The sequence below is a fragment of the Bolinopsis microptera genome, chromosome 11 (assembly GCF_026151205.1).
Source record: "Bolinopsis microptera isolate Bmic1 chromosome 11, MBARI_Bmic_1.0, whole genome shotgun sequence".
Taxonomy (NCBI): domain Eukaryota; kingdom Metazoa; phylum Ctenophora; class Tentaculata; order Lobata; family Bolinopsidae; genus Bolinopsis; species Bolinopsis microptera.
Window position 1 is genome coordinate 9,039,558 of NC_087082.1, and position 27,765 is coordinate 9,067,322.

Here is a 27,765-nt window from a genome sequence, read left to right on the forward strand (position 1 = left end):
CACGTATAGACGAGATGAAACACTCTGCACTTACACGTATAGACGAGATGAAACACTCTGCACTTACACGTATAGACGAGATTAAACACTCTGCAATTACACGTATAGACGAGATGAAACACTCTGCACGTACACGTATAGACGAGATGAAACACTCTGCACTTACACGTATAGACGAGATTAAACACTCTGCACTTACACGTTAGCTCTGAAGGACGAGTGAATGCTAAACCACTCTGCTGTTTCCTCGGTAGACAAGGTTACGGTATATTCTGCAGTATTTAAGTAGAGTGATGCACCAGTCTGCAGTAGTGCAGTACCTCAACCTATTGTAGTCTGTCTGTTAACTACCCTAACCCCTTCTATTTTATAGTGTTATTATGAGACTGTGACATCATCCGGGACGGTCTAAGAAACCGCTATCAAAGGCTTGGAAACCAACGGTCTTAGTCGACAAATAAGTATTAATAAATGCCACGCTATACAATTATAAGGTTACAAAATATGTTGAATTTTTACTAATGTTTATGATCATGTGATATTATTTAATTAATAGCACCATAAAATTATTATAACATCACAAAATAAAAACTAATGTTAGTCGAAAGGAATCGAATGAAGAAACCTGAAAAGGCATGTATAAATGACGTTTAGCGAATTGAATTTGTATCAGAGTACTAGCAGAACTTATGGGAGACTACTTAGATTAGAATTTCAACACTTATTGCAAATGCCTCATTAGAATTTAGATACACGTTACAGTTGGAATAATTAAGTGTATACCGAACGAAATGTGTTTTGTACTACAATGTCTTCTTGAGCTATGAGAGGTATTTTGCCTTGTCAATTGCACAGGGACTGGACTGAACTGCACAAGCAATATTACGAGGTTGCAAATACCGTGTATTTCAGAATACGAGGCTACGTGTCTTTAAAGGTCGCAACAACAGCTATAGAAAGCAAGCAGTACCGACTGAGATGGCGTCAATTAAAGTCTAGGTCAGTGTACCGTCCCGTCAAGCTGTTGCTCCTCGCAGGTTGTGCCACAATGTAACCACTACTTGCATGCAAGTATTTAATTCGGATGTTACTAGGCTCCTACATAACCATCCGGTCCCGGTAAATAAGCCCTAAATAGATGTAAGACTTAAAGGCTCCGGAGGGTCAAAACATGCACTATTGCCAAAATCGTCTCGAGGAATTTATCGTTCTTAAAACGAATGAACTCCGTCCAGTACATATGACGTCACTAAGCTGTTCTAAAGATTGGAATTTATTAATACCCAACACTCGATTTGCGACGCTGGCGCCGATGGATGACAATACAATTCCTTTCAGTTTGATTATGTCGTCAGAACTGATAAAATTAGCTTGGAATCAATGTCACCGTTAACCTTCAGCAACATCACCAACGGCACTAGGCACTACTGAACCTATCAGAAGAGAATTAGAATAGTTTGTATCATTCCCGGTACCATTTACCGGGTCATTGAATTAAAATTACAAAATACTTACTTCAAATTACAAAATACTTACTTAATATTACAAAATACTTACTTAATATTACAAAATACTTACTAACTGGTTTCACGCGTTATTTTTACCAACTAATAGTAATATAACCCTCCAACCTCTATTTAACGAACATTTATATTTACCGGGCTCTCTTGCTTCCTCAAGATTCTAAACGGTATTAAAGGCTGGAAAGATAAATTAGATGAGGAATTAACCGTAACGAATGAATAGACGGTTATAGACCGTGCCGGTTAACAAAATTTAAAACTAGATGAGCGGAATCGAACCTCTACAAGACTCAGCTAAACATCAAACAGCAGGTTCACCAAATGTTGGGGCCATGCTGACAAATAAAGTATGTTATGATTCCAGATGTACTTTGTACTTTACAAATTAGCGGTAATTAATGACCGATTAGATTTTACAGTCGCCACAATGGCCTTTTTGCCAAGCAATTGAAATTTTGACAAAGGATAGGTCTAATTTTGATTAAGGAGGGGTCTAATTAGTTACTTGTCATACTTACTTGTTATACTAGCTGTTCTTATTTGGTTTTTTATGCCATACGTTTACCAGCATGACATGTCCTCAAACTTGCTAGCTGACTGGTTAAGAATGTGTAAATTTATATTTTCTTATGAATCCTGAACTTTAAGGTTTCTAAATTTTAGATAAAGGAGATATTTGTTACTCAACATTAAGGTGGTGGTGCAATAACTTATAACACAAACTCTGGGTCTTGTCGTTTGTGAAAGCTCTCCAAAATGCAGATAGAGTTAAATAATTTTCGTAGCCGGTTATATACAAAAATAAAAGCATAAATACAGTCCAACAAGCACTGGAAGATTAAGAAGCGGAAGTAAACTAAAACAGGCAGAAATTAAAGGCCGATATAGATTATAGAAAGACAGAAATTGAAGGTTAAACAGCAAATTTTCACACGGTATCCTAGAGATGGTTCAGACCTATTATAAAATTGATGCATTTCAAGTGTTATTAAGATAAAAAATAGCCGATAAAATATACTCTATGGTGACTCTGAAAACTGAGAAACTCAAGCATTATAGATAAGTAATATAAGTAAATAAGTAACATAACGAAGACACAATACTCTTATAAACACACGGCGCAAGATTTAGATATACGATACCCAAAAAACATGTAGAATCCCTTTACAAAACAATTGCACTTATGATACCACATTATAATATGTTACTACGAACTAGAGGCACAAGGCGAGAATGTGTTTGCGACGCATGATTGCTTTTAGAGCGGAGGGTCCCATTGGTGGAGGATCTCTGAAGCTAAATTGTTATTGGTCAACATGTCATTGTGTGGTGAAATCAAGTTATGTTCATTATTTTCTGGGTCCATTAATACTTATCGCCACGATGCGCTTTGATGACGATTGAATTTATCTGTTGTTTAACTGATGGGCTTCTGCAGGAATATCCCGGAAGTTGGGTTTTAGATTTTACGATCGGCTACCAAAAGACTACCTTTTTGGGATCGTTAATGGTCAAAATTATTTTTGTATCAATGTTCAGTAAATATATTTGGACAAATAATTTGTAGTCGATGGAGTGCACAAATTATTCACACCCATGAGCTGATTCATTATGTTAAAGTTCAAGAATTTTCGGGAAATTGGGAGATACTGTTTAGCCACGAATCAACCAAGGTCCAAGATTCAGCCTCTATAAGTATACGATCACCTAATTTCCCAATTAGTCGGATTTTATCAATTGATTCAAAGTACCACTGAGTGTAGGGCATAACAAAAAATTGTTAACCAAAAGTAATCACGCTTCAGAAAGCCCAGTTGCCGGCAAGATGTATGTTTTAGTCCACACCATCATCAGTCATCACTGAGTCAATTATACCATTGGTTTGTAGAATTTTAAAAGAGTATTAAGTGCGAAACGAGAGACAACATGAACCGTTTCCGTAGAACACTGAGCTGCTCTTGATAGATAATAACTTTAGAAAAGTTATGGATCCTGTATAGAGATTGATGATAACTGGTTTCATGACTAGACAGATAATAACAGAAAATACGCTAAAACTCCTTTAAAAACAACTATAAAAGAAAGTTGGCACAGAAAGAAAATAATAACGAAACAAATCGTGGTGATTGCCATTTGGGATCGGCGGTTTTGACGTTGTCAATTATAGGCAGGCAGAATAATTGTCTCTGCTACCTCTGCTATGACGGGACTTTATGATCCGACCATGACTAAAATGGCACTGGTATAGAAATTCCCGTGATACTGGTGTAGCATAGTGTTACTAACACCTCCTTTATCATGTATAAGCAAGGTAGCTGATGATAACGCTGTGTAGCAAGGTAGCTGATGATAACGCTGTGTAGCAAGGTAGCTGAAGATAACACTATGTAGCATTAGGTATAGCTGGAGATACTGATAACACTGTATAGTCAAGATACAACTGAATAACTGAAACGCCGCCAAATCTAGACCGTATGAAATTAACTCTCGTACACTCTATATAGAGGTACACTATAATATATCGTCAAACATATATAATATAGTATATATTTATAGTGTATAATATATACGGTCAGCGTATCAAGTGGGGGTCCGGAGAGAGATTTATTGTCGTGTAAGTAGGATAGTAGTTTTAGATATTACTCAGTGTGCTGCATGTAAAGTTGTGTTTGATTAGAAGGTCATGCTGCGTGTTGCCGGGCCATTTAGTTGCGTCAATTCTGGATTAGGAAGTGATCAATGTTGATCAATATGCTGAATGGATGATTCAAGTAATTTGTTCAGTTGTAGTAGAGCTTTGGATCTGAGGGACATTCTTGCCGATCTTACACGATGACGAAAATGCAGTAGTCACAAGTTCTGTGCTTACCATTTTCAACATTATTTTTATAAGGGATACCTCCTTTGGCATGATTCAGATTGAACGCATTCAATCTTTCAGATTTTATCAAAAAAAAGCTTTTAATTAATTCACAAAGTTCAATAACAAACAGTGGTCGTACCAAACATTTCCCAGCTTTGAACACCTAATGTCCCAAAAGTGCACCTTAAGTGATCCCTAATGACGTCAATCGCACTGTTGCCCGTAGGGCCCGAAAATGTGCTCAAATAGGCAGCGTTTGCCGGTGCGGCCGACATTCCTTTTAGTTACAGTGGTGTCCCAATAAAAGGGTTAATTGTGCAAGTATGTTAGATTGAAATTGAATTATTCAACAGATAGGTACTGCTAAATTGAGACACAAGTAGGACAAAAAGAAACGTAGTCTTCAACAGGATTGCTGTTGCTTAATTTTTAGTGGGCGTCTAGCCGATCATAACCGAAAACCATTCGCAGATCAAAAAACAATCTACATTTACCCTCCAAAGTATCAAAACATCTTGGTGACTGCACACTAAAAGGGAAATCACTACTAGTCAAAGTTTCTTGAACCGTATGAGCATGTAGACTGTAGAGCAGCTAATCAAATGACACCGTGACGTTGCAGAAACTACACTGAGTATCTTATCGCATTTACCAACTATGATTTAAAACCTTCCTCCCAATATAGGAAATGAACTGGAACAGAAGAGACGGCAAAGACTGAAATAAACCTTTCTGCATATTATATTAGTTGTGATGAAAATTTAGGTGATCAGATATACCCGCTAACAGATCTGTGTGACGTTGTGGCGACCACACAAAATCAGAGGTTTTAAAGTTAAAGGTTACAGCTGGTGATTGCCTTCAGGAGAGCTTGCTCTATCAGACTGAATTATTGAGAGTTACTCTCACTTAAATAAAAGTGCTATATAGTAGTTGATCAAAAGATCGAGCGAGACGCGCTCTTAATATAATGAAAAATGAGCGCTAATTAAAGAGCAAAGGAATCAAACTGGCTAGGAAATGACGATACGAAATTTGAAACCAGGAATCATTCAGTTACTTGATTATTAATTGATAATGTGGCGGTATACCTTGTATTGACTGTACAATATCCATTCCTTCTAAACATATACATTTATATAACTTACATTAAATTACAAGCTTCACGTTAATTCGCTCTATTAGTACAACACTTCCCGAGGAACTGAATTAGTGTTCTCACAAGAAAAAGAAGCTGTGGCCGGTTTGCTGACGTGAAAGTGACAAAATTAAAGTACAAACTCACGAAAGTAACTACAGTCTAAGAAGAGAGAATGCACTATATAATACCGTGGAATCATAATCTTAAACGTGTACCGTATTATAGCTGTACTAGCTGCTCTCTACACGTTCCCCTCGGAATTTAGCTAGACTTATTACATCTCAACGTATCCAATATCATTCTTTCTATCCTGGCTGCGTCCTGGACAGGTGTCTTGTATCTCGCCAACTGTCCGGTAACGAACCACTTTAGTGTATCTTATATAGTGATATATTATGTGTAATATATTAGTGTATTATGTTTAATTTATTTTAATAATTCCTTAGAATGAGGACCATATGTAAGTGAGCTTATACTTAAGAATGGTTACCAATCTTTATCTAAATTGGGGTTTAGGTTACAAGTTCAAGCTTAATTGAACCGCAAATTTTCCAATGCCCTTTAAGTATTTATAGGTTCATGTGTGATGCAATATTGAGCCCAATAACACTATCGATTATAATTACATCAACCTATAATATCTCTGTGGTTAGAGGTTATCACTATCTGAGAGGAATTCAATCGGTTTGAAGCCACGAAGTGATTCACATATTGTTGATTGATTCGTATCGACGAGATCCCGTAGCAAGCTACATTGATGTGTATAAGAATTTAATCTCGTTTGAGAATGAATATATTTGTAGACCTGGTAGGCCATATTATCTTATGAAGGCTGGCAGCCGGGCATGAAGGCCATATAAGTGGTCAGAGTCGGCCACTATGCAGGCCATAATCACGTTATCTCCCTTCATGTAAACTATAACTATAAGACAAAACAATATTATATACCACTTCGGCAAACTGGTTTGCAATTGATCAGTTTAGAACATCTAACCAAAGCCCTTTGTCTTAAATCTGTATCCGCTAAAAGTCTAAATCTGTAGTTGTATCATATAAAATTAGATTGGGTGACCGACCAACAAATCATGTTATTGACTGTATTTACACGGAACTGGATTAGTCTTTCAAAACAGAAACCCCAGCATCTTCCATCGAGTGAGACAATGGCATTTTGTCGTCATCATTAACAATCACCACTCTATCGCACTATAATTGTACTTAGTAGAAATCGATTGTCTATTACCTATTCACGACAGTATGCTTATTTATAATAGTTAAAGTATATCGAAAAGTTTTGATTCGATCATTATTTGACCATTCACTTTCTGTGCATTGTGACCATTCCTGCTTTCCGGGTACGGACTTATATGTTATAAAATTTAACAAAGAAAGAAGCGTAATGTAATGTTTTAAATTCGATTCTCCCATTTATAGTTACCATTATAAGGCATAAAGTTCCTTATTTGGGGCATTTTACAGCGAATTTAGGGAGATAAAACATTATATAGCAGCGATATCTGACTCAAAGAGCCGGTGCATTAACTCTAATAATAGAATATCTCTTAATCGTTTCAATAATGGCTCTACCAAAAAGAATGATGATTTTCGATCTTTCAACTGCAATCCTGTTCTATCAGAAAAATGAGAAACGGCATACTTCCGAGGCGCAAGAAACTTAAATCCGGCGGAAGCATTGAAAATGGCTCCCCAAGCGGCTTGAGAAAGATTTAGCACTCTCTCTGCTACACAGAGAAAATAGTCAGATTGGGGATCGGGTCAAGTTTACCTAATATGGGATAATGGAATAATATTGCCAGGGTAGGTATTGGAGTAAGAGAGACATACCCTCTCTCTCTCTCTCTCTCTCTCTCTCTCTCTCTCTCTCTCTCTCTCTCTCTCTCTCTCTCTCTCTCTCTCTCTCTCTCTCTCTCTCTCTCTCTCTCTCTCTCTCTCTCTCTCTCTCTCTCTCTCCTCTCTCTCTCTCCCTCTCTCTCTCTCTCTCTCTCTCTCTCTCTCTCTCTCTCTCTCTCTCTCTCTCTCTCTCTCTCTCTCTCTCTCTCTCTCTCTCTCTCTCTCTCTCTCTCTCTCTCTCTCTCTCTCTCTCTCTCTCTCTCTCTCTCTCTCTCTCTCTCTCTCTCTCTCTCTCTCTCTCTCTCTCTCTCTCTCTCTCTCTCTCCTCTCTCTCTCTCTCTCTCTCTCTCTCTCTCTCTCTCTCTCTCTCTCTCTCTCTCTCTCTCTCTCTCTCTCTCTCTCTCTCTCTCTCTCTCTCTCTCTCTCTCTCTCTCTCTCTCTCTCTCTCTCTCTCTCTCTCTCTCTCTCTCTCCGTCACTTGCTTTTAAAATATAAACATTACTGAAAAAGTAGTAAATATGGCTCAAAATTAAAATTCCTAAATTCTACAAAACCGTCGTCGCAGCCGCAGGTAAAACTTCTCAGAACTAATAAATAAAAAAAGCCAACATCCTAACTAGGCTCCAGGAGGAAGAAGCCAATTTACGATGTATGAGTATTCCAGATCAACCACGCACCAACACTAATAGAATATTTATTTTACTTTAATTATGTAATTACAAAGGTGTACAATGCGTGGTTGTGTACTGTGACATTATGCACACTTCTTGATACTGTTGAATTATTCTCTCATAACCCTTACCCATTCAGTATCTACTATCTAGGTGTACCATCTTCCCTTTTGAGTATTTACTGATTCACTCGGCGACACTGCACATCATTATAAGTTGGGTCGGAAAAACGATACATTTTATCGTTTGATCAGCAAAATATAAAGCTTTATTTCCAGTATTATTGTCTGGTCACATGCAATTATATCCAGTAACTTTTTCAAGTTGAAGCCTTGCCAAAGAAGAACATTCCTTCAAGTCTGGGTAGGGTAAACCCTTATAATTTAACGCAGTCAGCAAAAAGCATCTCAATAACTTTAAGTCAAGAGTATAACATAATATTGAATTTACGGATGACACCTCCATGTTGTTATATCTATTTCATTGTCTACTAGTACTGGTGTCTCTATTCACGTGTCATCTGGGGCAGTGTGTCATCGCGTATCCACCTATCCTGCTAAAAGCATCAAAAGTTAAAATTTAAAGTTGAAATGTTTTATGCTATTACTATTAATAAACTTCAATAGCAACACCACATTTAAACCTCCAACCTTCTTTCTATTTCTAACGCCATGATGAGGAATTTTGTATTTTAATGTTCATGTTAAACCTTTGACATTCTTTCAAAGAGCTCCATAATTCCTTCAGCACTAATCCTGCGTACCCTGGAAGTGGAACACTTTCCGGACATTCTGGAATACTCTCAGAACATTGAAATATTCAGCAGACGTTCACTTGCCAATTGCCATGAATAGAAAAACCTGCCAGTAATAATATAAAGCGTTTAAAAATTTTAATATTAATTTGACCAAAACCCATAATCATGGGTAGAGTGTACCTAATCAATAAGCTTTATTACCAATTACAATTCGTAAGCCGTGATCGAATGGAAAAAGCGAGCGACCGATTTCATTCTCGGTATCAATTTGCATTTGCGGACGGTTATTCAAATTAACTAATTAATATCATTTCCTTTTGTTTGGAAAAGAGAGACACTGGCAGCGGTACACTCTACCCATGATTATGGGTTTTGGTCAAATATCATCTCTTTTTGATTATAATGTCAGGATAACTTACACAGTCGAAACTTCATTAACAAGGACTAAGGAGGTAATTCGACAATTTCGAAATTCTGCCTTTGTAAACGTTTCCTTGTGTTTAGTTAGGTATATCTGTCGATAACCGACTGAATATGGCACTTTTTACTCATTCAAGTGGCATTAAATTCATATATAATGCCATTTAAATATCGCGGAAAGCAGAATATATTAGAAATCACGAATGAGCAAAATTCTTACCTTTCGCACGTGCAAACTTTGAGCGGACGTTGCGTGCGCATACAATATTGAATCACCGTAAATTTTTGCATAGTGGTATTTAATATATAGTTTGATGAGTATGCAAAGTTTCAGAAGATTTCAAAAAGAACTTGGATCACAACGGGACTCCACAGTTGATAAAAATCGTGAAAATCAAAATTTTTAGTGATTTTAGCTATTTTAAATCAATTTGGGCGTATCCCCACGTGTGCAACTTTTCGATTTTTAACTTTAAAACTAGCCTATAACACAATTGACACCTTTAAGAAGCAAAATTGAGCTCCACAACCCAAGGGATGGCCCAACACCAGAGAATACTAATTCACAACTTTTGTGTTTTTATAAAATTATTCTTCAAAAAAGCACTAACTTCAATAGCAAATATCTTTATGAAGGAGCAAGGTAGGAAACTATTCCGGTAGATTTTCGGAATGCTTGAACAATTATCTAAGGTGAAAATATCCTCAGATTTTGAATAAGATTACTCCTTAATAGTGAAAAATCGATTTGAAAAGTTGTTACTTTGTCAAAAATCAAGTTTTGAAAACACTTAATTTGATGACGTCATCAAGTGATGATGATGACGTTAATTTATTTTTCAATACAATGTAAACTAAAGCTTAAACGATTATCTTTAAAACCTGTGGTTCGAGATGACTGTATCGTTTATACTTTTGAATCTAAGGACACTTAAATGTAGGCTACAATTTACTGCAAAAAGCGTCTATACATATTATATAATTATATCTTCACGACAATCTGTTGTAAAACAGGGGTTCCAGAAAACCCACTACACGATACTCCTGAAACATGAAATTTTTTTTACAGTCGATTTGGACAAGGTCTAGACGCCCTGCAAAGTTTCAGATCTCTAACTCAATTTTAACATGGTTTTTAAGGCACCTGAATATGGCGATTTTGGGTTTTTTACCTAATTTCGTATAACATGCTGGCGCGTATTTTGCGCAAATTTCTTAAAAACCTCCATATAACTATTTCTTATTCCTGTCATCTTTAACATTGAATTAGAATGTTTTGAACTTAAATGAACCTGCTGAACTACTTTCGGTGAGTCTTAATGCCTGGAAAACAATAAAGGGGATATAATAGTATAGGGGGTAAATAGTATTGTGAATATAAGGGCGACGGTAATGCTTGCCAGCATTGTGATTAGGAGGTAATTTCATCGATTTCGAAATTTTACCTGACTGAATATGGCACTTTTTACTCATTCAAGTTGGCATTAAATTGATATATAATTCCATTTAAGTATCGCGGGAAAGCAGAATTTATTCGAAATCACGAATGAGCAAAATTCTCACCTTTCGCACGTGCAAACTTTGAGCGGACGTTGCGTGCGCATACAATATTGAATCACCGTAAATTTTTGCATAGCAGTATTTTATATATAATTTAATAAGCATGCAAAGTTTCAGAAGATTTCATATAGAACTTGGATCACAACGGGACTCCAAAGTTGATAAAAATGGTGAAAACAGCAATTTTCAGTAATTTTAGCAATTTTCTATCAATTTGGGCGTGTCCCCACGTGTGCAACTTTTCGATTTTTAACTTTAAAACTAGCCTATAACACAATTTAGATCTTTAGAAAGCACAATCGAGCTCCACAACCCAAGGGATGGCCCAACACCAGAGAATACTAATTCACAACTTTTGTATTTTTATAAAATTATTCTTCAAAAAAGCACTAACTTCAATAGCGAATATCTTTATGAAGGAGCAAGGTAGGAAAATTTTCCGGTAGATTTTCAGAATGCTTGGACAATTATCTAAGATGAAAATGTCCTCAGATTTTGAATAAAATTACTCCTTAATGGTTTAAAATCGATTTGAAAAGTTGTTATTTTGTTAAAAACCAAGTTTTAAAAACACTTAAGTTGATGACGTCATCAAGTGATGATGATGACGTTAAATTATTTTTTAATATAATGGAAACTAGAGTGTAAACGATTATCTTCAAGACCTGTGGTTCGAAATGACTGTATCTTTTATACTTTTGAATCTACGGACACTTAAATGTAGGCTATAATTGACTGCAAAAGCGTCTATATATATATAATATATATATATACTTCACGACAATCTGTTGTAAAACAGGGGTTCCAGAAAACCCACTTGCCGATACTCCTGAAACATGAAATTTTTTTTACAGTCGATTTGGTCAAGGTCTAGACGCCCTGCAAAGTTTCATATCTCTAACTCAGTTTTAACATGGTTTTTATGGCACCTGAATATGGCGATTTTGGGTTTTTTACCTAATTTCGTATAACTATAAGTATAACATGCTGGCGCGTATTTTGCGCAAATTTCTTAAAAACCTCCACATAACTATTTCTTATTCCTGTCATCTTTAACATTGAATTAGAATGTTTTGAACTTAAATATGCCTGCTGAACTACTTTCGATGAATCTTAATGCCTGGAAAACAATAAAGGGGATATACTAGTATAGGGGGTAAATAGTATTGTGAATATAAGGGCGACGGTAATGCTTGCCAGCATTGTGATTATTCTGTATAGTAATAGTCAGAGTCTTGTTTAAAAAAATAACGTTAATAAACTGTACGAAAATTTAAGTTACAGTTTTAGTTTTACCCTTGGTTGACCTCCAGTTTTTAATTTTATAAGTTATCTAAACAAGCTAAACGGCAATTTTATCCCAGCCCCGTCTAAAATTACAATGTTGGCCCCGGTTAATTGATGATTGAATCAGAATTTCCAATGTCATCCCGGCCCCTGCTCTGACAAAATTTCAAAATTAATCACGATTTTAGCCGTAATTTTCCGAGCGTGCTAATTCACTTTACATTCTACATTCTACATTGCATTAAAACTTCAAACTTTTCCTAAAAAGCAGTCGGAACCAACTCGAATCGATGTTTTTCTAAACTCTGATTCCGAATAACCCCACATATTGATACTGATAGATAAAAGTTAAAAGTCTTCCCGACGAGTTATCGGCCATATAATTTAAGGAAGTAGATACAATAATTTCCCGTTTATACTTATAGGGTTAGAGTTTTAGCAGATGCTTCATGAGTCATTAAGTTAGGGATAGGATTAGGGTTGGGTCAATGTATATCAGCTTATAGGGTTAAGTTTAAGTTTAACGGTTCGAATTGTCCGTCAGAATCCGAACGTGCTAAATTACTCTAGGTACAATGAAAATTCGAGATTTTTCTAGAAGGGCCCCGACAGTTGAAACAACTTTGCTCGATGTATTTTTGAATGCTAATTCCAAATCATCCTACTATCTACATGACATAGGGTTAAATGCTCCCTTGGCGAGTTATCGGCTAAAAACTGTTTTGATCACGTGACGTGACCATATAACAAAGTTGGTCTAAGTTATCGTTAGGGTTAGGGTTTTAGAATATGCTTTTGTTAGAGCGGGAGTGTGTTACTGTTAGTGTAAATCGGGTTGGGGTCAGTGTTAAGGGCTAGGGTTCGTTCCCTCAGGGCTATTTAAAGAACTTTTTTAGCATTTAGGTACCTTACTCGGGATTATTATAACCGGGATAAAGTGGTGGGTTTTGGAAGATTCCGCCATATTTTTCCCGGTCAAAAATTTTACCAGTCATAAAAAAACCCGCCGACTCAGATTATGGGGTTCTAAGGGGGTGGTGATCATCATATTTTACCTGAAGTCTCATATGTGCTAGAGAAGACTTTTGAAGCAGTGGATGGAGGGCTGTAACTTTATTGGCGGTTGCTACCATAATTTCGTTATAAAAATCACAATTTGGTTATAGAAATCAGATTTCAGGGTGGACCGTGATTCTCACTTTGCCATGAAGTGAGTAAACTGTGCCACTATTTCATGGTCCACGGTGGATTGATTACTGGAGCAGTTGAAGATGCAAAGCCAAGACGTTCCCCAATACCAAGCGGTGGGCAGGAAATTAACCCATTAGGGACGATAGGGTCGTTTACGACCCACCTTTTCTAGAGGCTATAGAGGACAAACCATAATACTAAACGCAACGAATCTTTCGCACATATGCTCAAAATTTATTGGGCTACATTATTGACTTTCCAGTCGAGACCCAATTAATTACTAACAACTAAATAATTAGGCTAATTAGTCGTCATAATTGGAAAATATTTCACTTTACTTCTTGCCTTGATTGGGACATTAAAACTTTATGTAGGCTTATTTTGTTGAGGACAAAATAGTTGCGGGCAACGATTTCCTTGAGACATATGAAAAGCCCGTGATAATCAGATGTTCACAAACAGAGCTAGACGCTGTTTACTAACTGCGGTCGCATACGACCCACTCGTCCGGGTCGCAAACGACCCATCACGGTTTTTCGGCTTTAACTTCTGAAACAAAGACGTTAGGATAAAATAAAAACTGTAGCATAAGTTAAAAACATATGGTCAATACTGTGTAACTCTAACTTTTTAAAAATAAAGAATTTGGGTCATTAACGACCCACTCGGCTCACTTGCTTATTACTACATATGTCCATGTAACTTCTTGAATTCAGCCTAAAGCATGACATCATAAGTTCAAAATCGCCTCTCAGCAAGTGATAATCATCATAAACTGCGAAAAATCGGTTAAATGGGTCATTAGCGACCCACTAGGACCACAAAATTGATTAATTAAATATAATGTTGTCAAACTTTTACAAGTATTAGTATAAAAACATGTTATATCTTGGTCATTACTCCTGTACGTTGATTTAACTTTTAAAATCGATCAACTGGGTCAATAACGACCCACTCGGAAGTTGAACCACCTCATCAATTATTATCAGTATCATGCTGTTCCACCATCAAGAAAGACACTCGTAGGTCTTAATTCCACGCAAACCACGGGTGGCTGACTACTAGCCCTTCTGAGATCCAGGGCCAACTGAAGGGCCGTCATCACTCATCAAAGAGCTGCGAGAATAACACTACTGCATATGCCTGGAGTTGCGTCCTGACTATAATACTATGGTGCGTGGAAATCTGTACCGAAAGGACCGTGGCCGTGCCGCAAAAGAAAAGGAATCGGCCCTCGTTCCTAACTTGCTAGGTAATAGCCATGCTGTTGTTGTTGCTTATTAGATTCTGTTACCTTTTTCGTCAATTTCGAATCTTGGTAAACGACCTGCTACAACCCACCGCTTGAGACCCAGGGTCCCACGGTGATCAGATCATGTCACTCAAGAAAAGTCCCCTGAACGAAGTATACGAGATATCATGTAACCTTGGGTAAATACTGAAAGACGAGTGGTCAAATTGCATATTCTAATCCAACATGCCAATATGTTTTTTTCATTCCTAGAAAGTACGAGAATAACTAAACAACTGCTGCATTCAGATGGCTACATCTACAGCTCTGTGAAGAAGGACAAGGAAAAAGCCCCCCCCCCCCCCCCCCCCATTTGGCTGGCGGTGCTGCAACCTGCAATCTCTCAGACAACTACCTCGTTTTGGGTAACAAACCCCGCAACAACGAGGCAGCTTTCAAAACGAAAACAAGTATTACGTAATCGGCCGAGAGGGAGGGGAGTTTCCAAATGATTAAGCTTGTGTAATTTTGACATAATAATCCAATAAGTGATTACGTCATATATGAACGGCCCCTAAGAAGTAAAGAAAGGGAGCTGCGAAGAGAGTAGATGCAGCCATCTGAAATCTGAATCCAGCAGTTGTATAGTTCTTCTTGGACGTTCTAGGAATCGGGAAAAGATAGGCATGTTGTTTGCTGTCTCACGACATTACGGTCGTGTACTAACAGCTGATAAACTCACCTACCTATCAATCCAATTCTGCCCATTATTCGTCAGTCATTGGGTGACGTGATCTGCAGATTACCGTGAGACTCCAGATCTCAGAAGGGCTAGTAGTCAGCCACCCGTGGTTTGCGTGGAATTAAGACCTACGAGTGTCTTTCTTGATGGTAGAACAACATGATACTGATAATTAATGTCGTGGTTCAACTTCCGAGTGGGTCGTTATTGACCCAGTTGATCGATTTTAAAATTTAAATCAACGTACAGGAGTAATGACCAAGATATAACATGTTTTTATACTAATATTTGTAAAAGTTTGACAACATTATATTTAATTAATCAATTTTGTGGTCTTAGTGGGTCGCTAATGACCCATTTAACCGATTTTTCGCAGTTTATGATGATTATCACTTGCTGAGAGGCGATTTTGAACTTATGATGTCATGCTTTAGGCTGAATTCAAGAAGTTACATGGACATATGTAGTAATAAGCAAGTGAGCCGAGTGGGTCGTTAATGACCCAAATTCTTTATTTTTAAAAAGTTAGAGTCACACAGTATTGACCATATGTTTTTAACTTATGCTTTTTATTTTATTTTATCCTAACGTCTTTGTTTCAGAAGTTAAAGCCGAAAAACTGTGATGGGTCGTTTGCGACCCGGACGAGTGGGTCGTATGCGACCATAGCTGTATCTTTTAAAGTAAACGAGATACAGATTAGCTTTTTTGTATATCTCATTTTTGCTGTAAAGTGACCTAGTGTGTTAAACGGCATCAAAATCGGCAAACTTTAAAACTCGTCGTCCCTAATGGGTTAAGCTCCGGCTGACCCTCAGAGCAGTAGCCCCATTAGCAGACAAAATGAAAGTCTTGTTAAGACAACAATACAAGTTCGAATTTGACGGTCAGCAGCAGGGGGATATCAATAATGATAATGGAGGGGACATTAGCGATAATGAGAATGAGAATACGCTTTAAGTTTAATGAAGATTTGACTTATTATTGCTATAGATTTATTTTCCTTTAAATACTAGACGTGTCTTTTTTTCTATTTCTGAGTAATATCAGTAACTGTAAATTGAAATAACTTCTTTAACAAGTAACAAAAACAGAAATTTCGGTTGAAAATTTGTTGACCTCTGAACAAAAACTTGAAAGGTCGGCCACCGGTAAATACATGACCGGGATAATTTGGCGGGTTTTGGGAAATTCCGCCATATTTTTCCCGGTTATTAATTTTCCCAGTCATAAATTAACCCGCTATAATATTCCCGAGTAAGGTAACAAGTAATTCACGTGATAGTCGAGTGCATGTAGATTGTAGAGTGATTAATCATAATCCGTCAGGGTCATCTAGAAAACGTGTTAAACTTAATTCTGTGCTAGTCCAGACTCCAGTGTAGAGTGAATCGTGATTAATTATTCGAGGATCATTTCACTAACAGATTTAAACTTAACGGGTGATATTCGTAAAATGTGTTCCAAGACCGTCAGGATTTAGCTATTCAAGGCTTGTTCTCATTGGAAGCAATTATGTTTTAATTTTATAAACTACATAATGAACCCAATGCAAACAATACTTGATTTGCATTACATATTATCTTTTTATTGGTCGGTGTCGACTGTAAGCCTGCCTGTGCAGCGGCTTTCACAAGGCGTCCTGAGTACTTGGTACTATGTACTACGTACTCTTTGACTCATGCTGCTGGAATGAGTGGAGAGACTCCCAACTCCCAAAATATATATCATTATTATTATTATTATAAAACAGGATCTTACCGACAAAAATGATTCTTAAAAATACCTTAATGCGGTAAACTGTACCCTTGAAAAAGATTTTCCCAACATCTGTTGCATGCAGCTATATCTCTAATTTCGTTCAATTCATACAAGTTGTCCATTTGCAAATTTCTACTATTTAAATCACTTCTTAAAACCGATAACAAGTTCATTCTAGGTCTCCCCAATCTTCCAATGAATAAATTATCTGATTCAATAGCAAATGAGAGAGCCGTTTGGGCTGGGGTGTTCTCCATACTCCTGAGAATGTGTCCAAACATCTTCCACCGCTGGTGTTCAATACGCTTGGATAACTTTTCAACTTTGCACGTTTCATACAATCATGACAATGCTTTGTTGCTTATCATACCTTTAGGCCATTTGATGTTTAAAATGGACCTGAGGTGTCTACGATGGAGTGTGTCCATTTTCTCCATGGTTGCTTTCTTAGGACTCCAACTATTTGAGTTGTAAATCAATACAGATACAACTTGAGCATCGTAAGCAACCTCAGCTTTCTTTCAAGGGATATTTTCTTACCAGACAGCCAAACTTTTTCAAAGTTCTTAAAAGCAATCTCAGCTAGGATTCTTCTTCTTTGAATGTCCTTCTCAGTACACAGTAAGGAACCTAGTGACTTGTTACTTCGCCATGGTTCGTTATTAGCTAATGGCTGACCGTTTGTATCTTTATCAGATTTTTTCGCTAGGTAGAAGGTACTGAATTCAGTTTTACTTTCATTTACTTGGAGGTTCCAGTCTTTGAGAATCTCCTTCACTGTAGGAAGGAATGATATGATATATATCATAGTCATATTAATTATAGAGATCGGCAACAGACTCCCGAAGTCTTGAAGCTCTGTTACCATTAACTGGCACGCCAGTCCCTGTGCTCGGCGCTCTTTTCAAGCATCCTGAACGTGATATGGAGAGGAGCGAGTAATATACTAACAAGCTAGGCTAGGTAATGTTATCACCGCTCCTGGTGCGACCCCTCACCTCATTGCTACACGTTGTATACCTCTCTCGTGCACGCGAAGCGTGCACTCCGGCCGGCCGGGAGAGGCCTTTTGCGGCCGGCGATCAAAAGGGGTTGCAGCGTGTGTCAAAGGACGGAGAGGCAGGCATATGCTTTTGTTAATACTAATGTTAAGGATTGGGTTAGGGTTAGGGTTGGGATCAGATTATAAAGGGTTAGGGTTTCGAATAGTCGTTCAGGACCAGCTAGATGAGAGAACGGGCTGAAAAAGTCACGTGACAGTCGAGTGTAGAGCATGATTAATCATCATCCAGACTGGGCTGCGTCGCGCATCCAATATGCAATAATGCTTCTAGTCTCGTTTTCACATATAGCCACATATGAGTCTACTGTCTAGTACGTGTACTGCGTGACGCGCTTGTTTCACAAGTAACTATACTTACAGGAGGAGCAAAGTGCAAAGAAACTGCCACAAACTGCTACAAACTGCTACTAACTGCTACAAACTGGCACTAACTGCCACAAATGGGCACTGACTGCTACAAACGGGCACTGACTGCTGCAAACGGCGCGCGAACGGCGCCGAACGCGTCGGCGCGATTGCAGCAGTTAGTGCCCGTTTGTAGCAGTCAGTGCCCGTTTGTAGTTGTAGCGCGATGCACTACTGGGTCGCGCGCGCATCAAATAATGCTTCTCGCATCCACATGCAGATCACATTCGTATGCAGATCGGCAAGATGCGAAGGATTGACATCGTGAATCAAGTTTGTAGCAGTTAGTGCCAGTTTACTGGGCCGCGCTCAGCCTGTCATTCCGCCTAATCTCTATTGTTGTTTACCAACATTAAAGCCTGGGGTCCTCAGGTAAGTGCCAGTTTGTGGCAGTTAGTGCCAGTTTGTAGCAGTTAATAGCAATTTGTAGCAATGCAGTTTGTGGCAGTTTCTTTGCACTTTGCTCCTTTTGTGTACTACAAGCGAAAGGGCTCTGGTTACAGCAATTTTTGTTGGATCTGGATCAGCGAAATGCACCACTGCTGCTCACTGCTGCTAATTACTGCTACAACTGTTGCTAACTGCTGCTAACTGCTGCTAACTGCTGCTAACTGCTGCTAACTGCTGCTTACTGCTGCTTACTGCTGCTAACTGCTGCTAACTGCTGCTAACTGCTGCTAACTGCTGCTAACTGCTGCTAACTGCTACTTACTGCTGCTGTCGCGCGCGCGCAATTGCATGCCTCAAAAGTGATCTTATTATAGTTGATTTTTGTTCACTTTTGGTCGACACACGTCAATATACAATTTAGTTAGGTCAGTTTGCTCTAACCAGAGCCCTCTCGCTTGCAGTAGCGCGCGACCGCCGAAACAAGCGCGTCACGCAGTACGCATATATATATATGGCTCTGTGAATAGGTTAGTCATAGTTCAGAATCGAGAAAGTTATACATTATAGAACTATTTCATACGTATCAATGGATGTGCTTTAGTATTTCGCGGGAGATATAGTGCACGCCTTACTATTATCATGTCAAAAATATATGTTTTAGAAAATAGATTAAAATTTTAGGCGCGCCGCGCACATTTTTTCTAACGTTTAAAATCGAGCGCTAATGTTAAATTTCCTTTGGCCCGTAGTCAACTGGAACTCTGAACGAGGGGCCGAAGGATTGCAAGAAGTAGAAACGGATTACTATTATTATTGATGTTTTTATTTTTATTTTTACCTCAGTTTTTAAATTTGTACCATTTTTACAGAATTTTATATAGGGTCATTGCTATATTATGTGTATATTGTTTGAATATTTTATGCAAATAATTATTATTGATGTTAAATCTAAAACAATTTAAAACAATATAAACCTAATCAGTATAGTATAGCACTATTGAAAGTGTACCATAAGAAGATACTCGATCTTTTTACCCTCCATTACTGTTTGGTTAAACAAAGATAATATTTTGTACCCACGACCAATAAATAGTAAGTTAAAATATTAGATATCCATATCACCATTTGAATGAGACTCTTGTTCCGTCATATATAATAATTTGGTAATAGTATCCATGAGTTTCTTTGGTATCACAGCTATGGTAAGTTTAGCCAGATGAATGGACGGTCAGTCCTCAAATACGGTGAAAGCTACACCTATTCTGGAGACTCAAATCCCCCTGCCTCATCAGCCATCCCACCAGTATTATCAGCGGCCATTGATAGAGTCACTTCTTAGTGTAAACTCACGCACAAGCCTAACTCTGTGCTTATAAACTACTTCCCTCCAAGTGGTACAGAGGAAAGTATGTTACCCTTCCACTGTGATGACGAACCAGAGATTCTTGCTAGCTCTGATATAGCAACAATTTCCATAGGAGAAGTTAGAAAAATAAGTTTCATGCCCATCCATGAAGGACAATCACCTGCAAAAAATACTGAAATGTCCCTAGAATCGAACTCAGTCTATACCATGACACGTTTCTCACAGGCATGGTTCAAACACGGGATTAAACCCACCCAACAGACTCCGGCAAACACGTCTATAGGCCGGTATTCCATTACCCTTAGAGCAATTGACAAAAAATTCAGGAGAAGCACCATCATACTTGGAGATTCGAACACCAAAACAATAAAGTTTGGTAGTGGTGCTGGAACAATGGGTCAATCATTCCCGGGTGAAAGAGTTAAGGCAGGCAAAGTTGGTTTGATTGACCCTTGTCACTGTATCGGATACAGCAACGCTGTTCTTGTTTGTGGTACAAATGACCTCCGAGCAGACAGCCTTAGAGGAGAAAATTCAATCCATCAGCTGGTTGACATTCTCCACATGAAAATCCAACAGATAAAAAAGCTCTCCCCTAGGATCAAAGTTTTTGTCGCAGCAGTCCTTCCAACCAGGCTACCTCAAATGAACGAGAATATCATGACCTTCAATCGGCTTGTTGGAGAAATGTTGAGTGCCAACTTCAACCAGAGTGTGTGGCACCTTGGAGTTGGACACTTTTTAGATAGTAGGGGACTCCTTGCCACCAACCTGACCAGAAGTGGTGATGATATTCACTTAGGAGTTTATGGTATTACCAAATTTGTGAGATGTGTGAAGCATTGGGTGTATGTGAGAGAGAGGCAAGAGCGGACAAGACGTGGAAAACACAACCAGTCAGTGGGGTCTAACAACCCCACTTAGTAAAAATGATTATGAAAATGATTAAAGATGTGTGTGAGCCATGCAGTAGATCTATTAACATCGGACAACCTTTACTAGAGTGTGAAAACTGTAATAATGCCATTCATACTAAGTGTTTCAAATCAGCTAAATATTCATGCAAAATGGACTATGGATGTGCTGCGAGTGTGCCAGTTCTGCAGAAGAACGGTACTGCCCATTTCCATCTGATGAGGAATCTATTGATTCTGATAGATTCTATGATAATAGAAACCAGGAGGATGCCTTAATTGCATCATATGCCCTTGTACTTGAAAGTTGCCGTCGCTACTCTAAACTCGAGTTCTTGAATGCAATCAAGCAGCTCAATTCCTCAAAAAAATCTACGTTATCAACTTTATTCTACAATATAGATGGAAACGCATCTAACTTTGATAGCTTCCTAATTGAACTCAAAAGTATAGGGCACTCGTTTGATATGATTGGTCTCGCTGAAACCAATACTGATCCTGCGCAGCAGGGCCTGTACCAAATTCCAGCATACACAGGATTCTATCAAGAAACATTGGCAGGTAAGAAAAAAGGCACAGGTGTTGCACTCTATGTATCTGACCACTTAAACACTGTGGTCTTAGAAAACGTATCACACTGTACTACAAATATTGAGAGCCTCTTTGTTGAAACCACAGATAGCGCAGGCTGCAAAATTGTTCATGGAGTCATTTACCGACCCCCTAATGGCTGCTTTGATAGCTTTTGTGAAACCCTTGAATTACTCGTAAAGCAGCTAAATGGGAAAACTGTCAATTTGTTGGGAGACTTTAACTCAAACATACTTAATATTTCTACCAGTACCCAGCTCTTTGAGGATACTTTGTACAGAAATGGCTTTTACCCGACCATCTCCATTGCAACACATTTTTGTCAAAACTGTAAAAGTTCCTGCATCGATAACATTTTAACAAATAAAATTGAGAATATAGTATTATCGGGTGTTATTGAAGAACGGCTTGGTGAGCATGCCCCTATATTTACCTTCACTTCAGTAGAGACCCCTCGCAATACAGAGCCTCAGAAACATGTCCGCTATTATGATTACTTGAGTTCCAAATTAAAAAGCTTTGTAACTGAACTTGAGGTGAAGGTAAACCAGCTCACCCCTTCAACAAAATTTGATGAGTTCACGGCATGTTTTGACCAGGTACTTGACAAACATTGCAAACTGGAGGTACCAAAAGTGACAAAAAGAACTCCCAAACTTAACCCATGGATTACAGACAGTATCATCCAGTCTGTAGAAAGAAAGCATGAACTGCGTAAGGAGTGGTCTGACACCGTTACTAATAAGAACCCTGGTGGTAATATCTTGCTCTACCAAGTATTTAGTGATTATCGTAGGATGCTTAAAGCTATCATTAAAGCTGCCAAACGTTGGCATTACTGTAACGAAATCCTAAACAACTGTGAAAATAGCAAGAAAACCTGGCAAATTATTAACGAACTCAGGGGCAAAAAGAAGAGGCAAACCAAGCCCCCATTTATCATTGACAACCAAAGAATAGTTGATAGAAGAGCTATTGCTAATGGATTCAATACCTGGTTTGTCTCTATTGCACCAAAGCTGAATGAGACACTGAATAATCTATCTTATGGTCTGCCTATATTACCCATGAAAACTTTCTATGACTTCCTGAACCCAAGAAATGAAAAAAATATTAGGCTAGAAGATTGCTCCTCGAACGAAATATTGAAAATCATAAGCGAGTTCGAAAATGGTAAAGCCAGTGACATTCCCATAAGTGTAGTAAAAAAGTCATCTCATGTAATTGCACCTGTATTATCGAATTACTTCAATATCCTTATGACCAAAGGTATATTTCCAGATGTCCTGAAGACTGGTAAAATAACTCCTGTATATAAGAAAGGTAACCCAGAAGAAATCGAGAACTACCGTCCTATCTCCACACTGTCCGTCTTCGGTAAGATCTTTGAAAAGCTCATATATTCTAGAATATACGGATTTGTTAGCTCCCAGGGAGTTATATCGAAGACACAGTTTGGATTTAGGAAATCTCACTCTACATCTCATGCAGTCAATTACTCTGTAAATTTGATTACGAAATCTCTTAAACTTAAGAATCATGTTTTAGGAATATTCATTGACCTAAGCAAAGCTTTTGACACTATCGACCATTCAACACTTCTTATAAAATTAGAGGGATGTGGAGTGAGAGGAGTTGCAAATAACCTCATTAAAAGCTACTTGACAAACAGGCAACAATACACCGAAGTTGTAGGAGAAAAATCAGATACCCTATCTATCCAATTTGGTGTCCCACAGGGTTCAATTCTTGGACCTCTCCTATTTCTTCTTTATATGAACGACATCACAAACAGTTCTAAACTAGGATCATTTGTTACCTTTGCTGATGATACCAATATATTTGTTGTCGGCAAAACAAAACGTGAGGCATATGAACGAGGAAATGAGCTTTTGTCATCATTGAAGTCTTATATGAGAGCGAATAAGTTACATATAAACATGTCCAAGTGCTGCTACATACACTTCAAACCCACCATGGCAGGTTCTAAGTCAGAGACTTTATCACACCCTGAAGTTGCATTAACTATAGACAACTTTCCAATCAAAAAGGTTTCATCCGCAAAATTTCTGGGTGTTATAATTGACGAGAACCTATCATGGGAAGATCACATCAAAGCACTTAAGCGAACTCTAAATCATTCCACATCCACTTTATGTAGACTTCGCTGCTCCCTTCCAGAATTTCTACACCAACAATTATATTATACCCTGTTCGAATCACATCTTTCCTACTGTATATCTGTATGGGGTGGGGCAGCGAAACAACGTATAAGGTCATTATTTACTGCTCAGAAGTACTGTCTCAGAGTACTATTTGGTGACAGGCTGGCGTACCTTGATAAGTTCAAGACTTGTGCACGTACTAGGCCCATAGGACACCAGAAACTTGACCAAAAATTTTTCATAAAAGAGCACACCAAACCGATATTTAAGCATAATAATATTCTATCTATACAAAATCTCTATACATACCACAGTTACCTCGAGCTCTACAAGATAATGAAATTCTGTGCTCCAATATCCCTACATGAGGGTTACACATGTTCCTCAAGGAAACCCTGTCTTCTAATCTGTCAGGCAGACCCACCTGACAATCACAACACTAGATCAACCAACATTTTTAACATTTTAACCCCAAAGTTCAGAATGACTGACTTTACTACTAGTGTAATGTGCTTGCGAGGTAAGTTAAAACGTGCGCTATTAGCTAATCAACATAATCATGCCCTGCTTGATTGGACCGTCAAAGATTTTGACTGCACAAATGTTATTGTCCAAACATAACTGGCTGGTCACACACATCTCAATTAAAATTACGCTAGGCCACTGTTTTCCAAGTCTTGTCCTGTGAGTAAAGTATGTGTGAGAAATTTTTAATAAAATCATTGTATATTTATTTTTGAATTTTAAAAATCTAATTTGAGAATGAAGGTTAAAGAAATTTTTAATTAGCACTGTATAGTTTAAGATACTTATAGCTTATTATAACAATTGATACAAAGGCCATAATCTTTCACCAGCTCTCCAATATCCACCTTGAAGCTGCATTTTATATCCTAAATATAAACTAAATCATGTTTTAGTGTAGACTTTTTGTCACAACAAGACTGCAACCTATAGTAACAATTATAAACAGAACCTCTAATGTCTGCTAACAATTTTTCTTCTAGTCCTAATCTGAGCCTTGTCTCTAAAAACTTAACTGAACTAGCGTTTCGGTGTGTGCAAAAGCTTCCAGGCACGCGCATTCCTTGCCCCGTTAGTTACCTGTCCTTCATAAACCAAACTAGCAGTCAGGACAAAAAGTCATACACCAAATGGGCATTATATTTTATGAATTGTTTTACATCTTTTTATTCTGTAAAAATGTGCTAAAATTAAATTTCTTGTTTCATAAATTTCTTGTTTCATTGATGATAAAATGAGACACCTCACGTCAAGTAGACCAAATTGGCTCTTGCTTGTGAAAGGTGTATCAACTACCCATCGAAGCGGTGGGTTGGGAGTCCCCCTGGGATCATTTCGTCCGTAAAATTTTACACAATATAAAAGCTACAATGAATTATCTATACAATTTACACAAACAAATTTAGGAGATCTCAAAGCTCGTCTTCAGAGGGACGAGATTGAAGGATACGTCTTCCAGTCCAAGGTGCTGGGCTTTTTGTCTTCATCTGATTCCCCTGAGTGCTATGAGTGTGCTACGTAGCAAATCAAACCTGAATCGTGTTCTGCTGTGATTTTTGACCTGGCTTTTAGCTTCTTTATTGTGGTCAGCTATCATCTCAGAGATACAATTTACGAACACAGTGTAGAGCGGTCCCATACCTCCAGATTTTGTAAAGACTAGTGGGACAAATGACGGGGGGATGCAACGTCAATTAATGTCAGTATTCCATAAAAACCCCAAACTGACATTGACATTAATTGACATTAATTGACATTAATTGACATTAATTGACATTAATTGACATTAATTGACATTAATTTGTCTTGAAATTTGAGATTATCATTATTCGATAAATATTCAAGATATTCACATCTATGTAAGTTAGACCGGTTCAAAAAAACAAAATGTCCTTGAATAATTATGAGTATGTTCTTATCTGTTGATCCTTAGGTTCAAAGACCACCAAAAAAAGGTCAGCTTCCAACTCTTCCATCTTCGGTCCCCACCGGCCACGCCCCTATTTTATTGGTTTCTTATTAAGGTAAAATATCTAGAATCGGCTTTTTTAGTATGAAGGAGTAATGTTAGCTGTTTAAGATTCGTTATTCAAATATAAATGTCATAACGGCATTTCGTTTAATGTGGGTTTTAAGTTCTGGTGATGTTGAGAACCACGCCCTTGGATGGCCACGCCCATTTAAGAAAATTAAATTCCGGAAAACCGAATTATTTTAGTTTTATTCACATTTCACATTTCCATATGTGATAGTAGTGAATAAATTGATGATATAAACGTTCTAAAGTGATACAAATATGGTAGAACTATTTAATCTCTTGTCGAAAAATATCGTGTCAATCAATGTCAGTATTCCAAAATTTTGCAAAACTGACATTGACATTAATTGACATTAATTGACATTAATTGACATTAATTGACATTAATTGACATTAATTGACGTTGCATCCCCCCCCCAATGACCAGTGGCGTAACGAAGGGCCCCGCTGACCCCGCTGTGCAGGGGGGCGCCATCTTGTCTTAGGGGGGCGCCAAATCGTCGTTTGAATGTGGGACAATTTCGAAAACTTAACTAAAGTACTAGCAAAACTGCGCGTTATGCTCTAGATACACACTTTTTTAGAGATTTTTACCGGCTTATCCTCTAAAATCACCTAATTTGTTCAATTTTAGGGAGGGGCACCAAAAGGGGAGGGGGCGCCAACAGGGGGGCGCCTTTTCGGCAGGGGGGGCACCAACAGGCGACGTTACGCCACTGCAAATGACCCTTTCTCTGACTGAGGTACGCTCTCCTCATAGAGCTAGAGATCTTTCTTCTCTTTCTCATGCGACCTGTCGATTTTGTCTAGTGGCTTAAATGTACTTGAGTCGTATTACAGCTACTTTGGACCTATCTTTAACGAATAATATGGGCTTCCAATTCTACATAGCAGCAAAAGTTTTCTTATCAGACCATGATTGCTAGCTTAAATCTCTAACTGAAACTGCCATCTCACTTCATAAATTGTCCAGAATTAGATCTTAATTACTCAAGAAAAGATTTTATTATCTCAGTAAGACAATACTTTAAACTGTCCTGCAGCAATAAGATTTACTGGATCTGACTACAAAGCCTTAATAATGGAAATTTGTTTGTAGCCATGAATTTAGTTTATCTTATATAAAGTTGCATGACAAATTGTATTTGTCATAACAACAATGAGCTATGATATACCGTTCATCTTAAATTATTGGATCAATTTTATTATATGATTAGATTTTATAAATGAACTTGGCACACAAAAGATTATAATGCGGAGGTTGGCTGGCTCTTTTATAATAAATACGACACTCCGATTTACAGAATGCTTGCTAGAGAATAAAACAAATAAATAATATCAGACTATACATGCAGCATGAGTAACTGGTGAATGAGCCTTCGGTAAAAACGGATCCGGAAAAGTCAATGCGGCACTCGGGTCCTTGGTATTTTCGTCGGTGTATTGTCCATTATCTGCGTTCTGCTTTCATAGTTTCAACAATAGTGAGTTCTAAATAATATACAGCTTTAAACCGACTAATTATGACTGAATGAAATACCTGACAATCCGCACTCCTATAATTCAAAAGCATGAGTAACTCGTAGTGATGTATGATTCTTAAAATTTGTCGCTCACAGGTCCTCGTGATCATGTGATCGCCGCATGAGGTTCTGTAAATGCGCGGCACACCTTCAAGCTTAAATTATTCACCTTACTGAGGCAGCCAACCAACGCGCGGCTTTATTTTTATGATATGATATGTTTTGATTGTTATTAATAAATACCAAAATTTAAATTAGTTTTCCTATTTTTGACTATTCTCTGATCTA

At 37.9% G+C, this 27,765-nt stretch overlaps 1 protein-coding gene across 1 annotated transcript in view; it reads left to right on the forward strand.

Moving 5' to 3' along the window:
* The first annotated feature begins 3,076 nt into the window (after positions 1–3,076).
* Positions 3,077–27,765, forward strand: part of LOC134823045 (alpha-L-rhamnosidase-like) — a 90,746-nt gene continuing 66,057 nt past the window's right edge. Inside the window, exon 1 of the mRNA XM_063834391.1 lies at positions 3,077–3,089. The gene's annotated coding sequence lies outside the window, so the exon portion shown is untranslated. The remainder of the gene's footprint in view (positions 3,090–27,765) is intronic.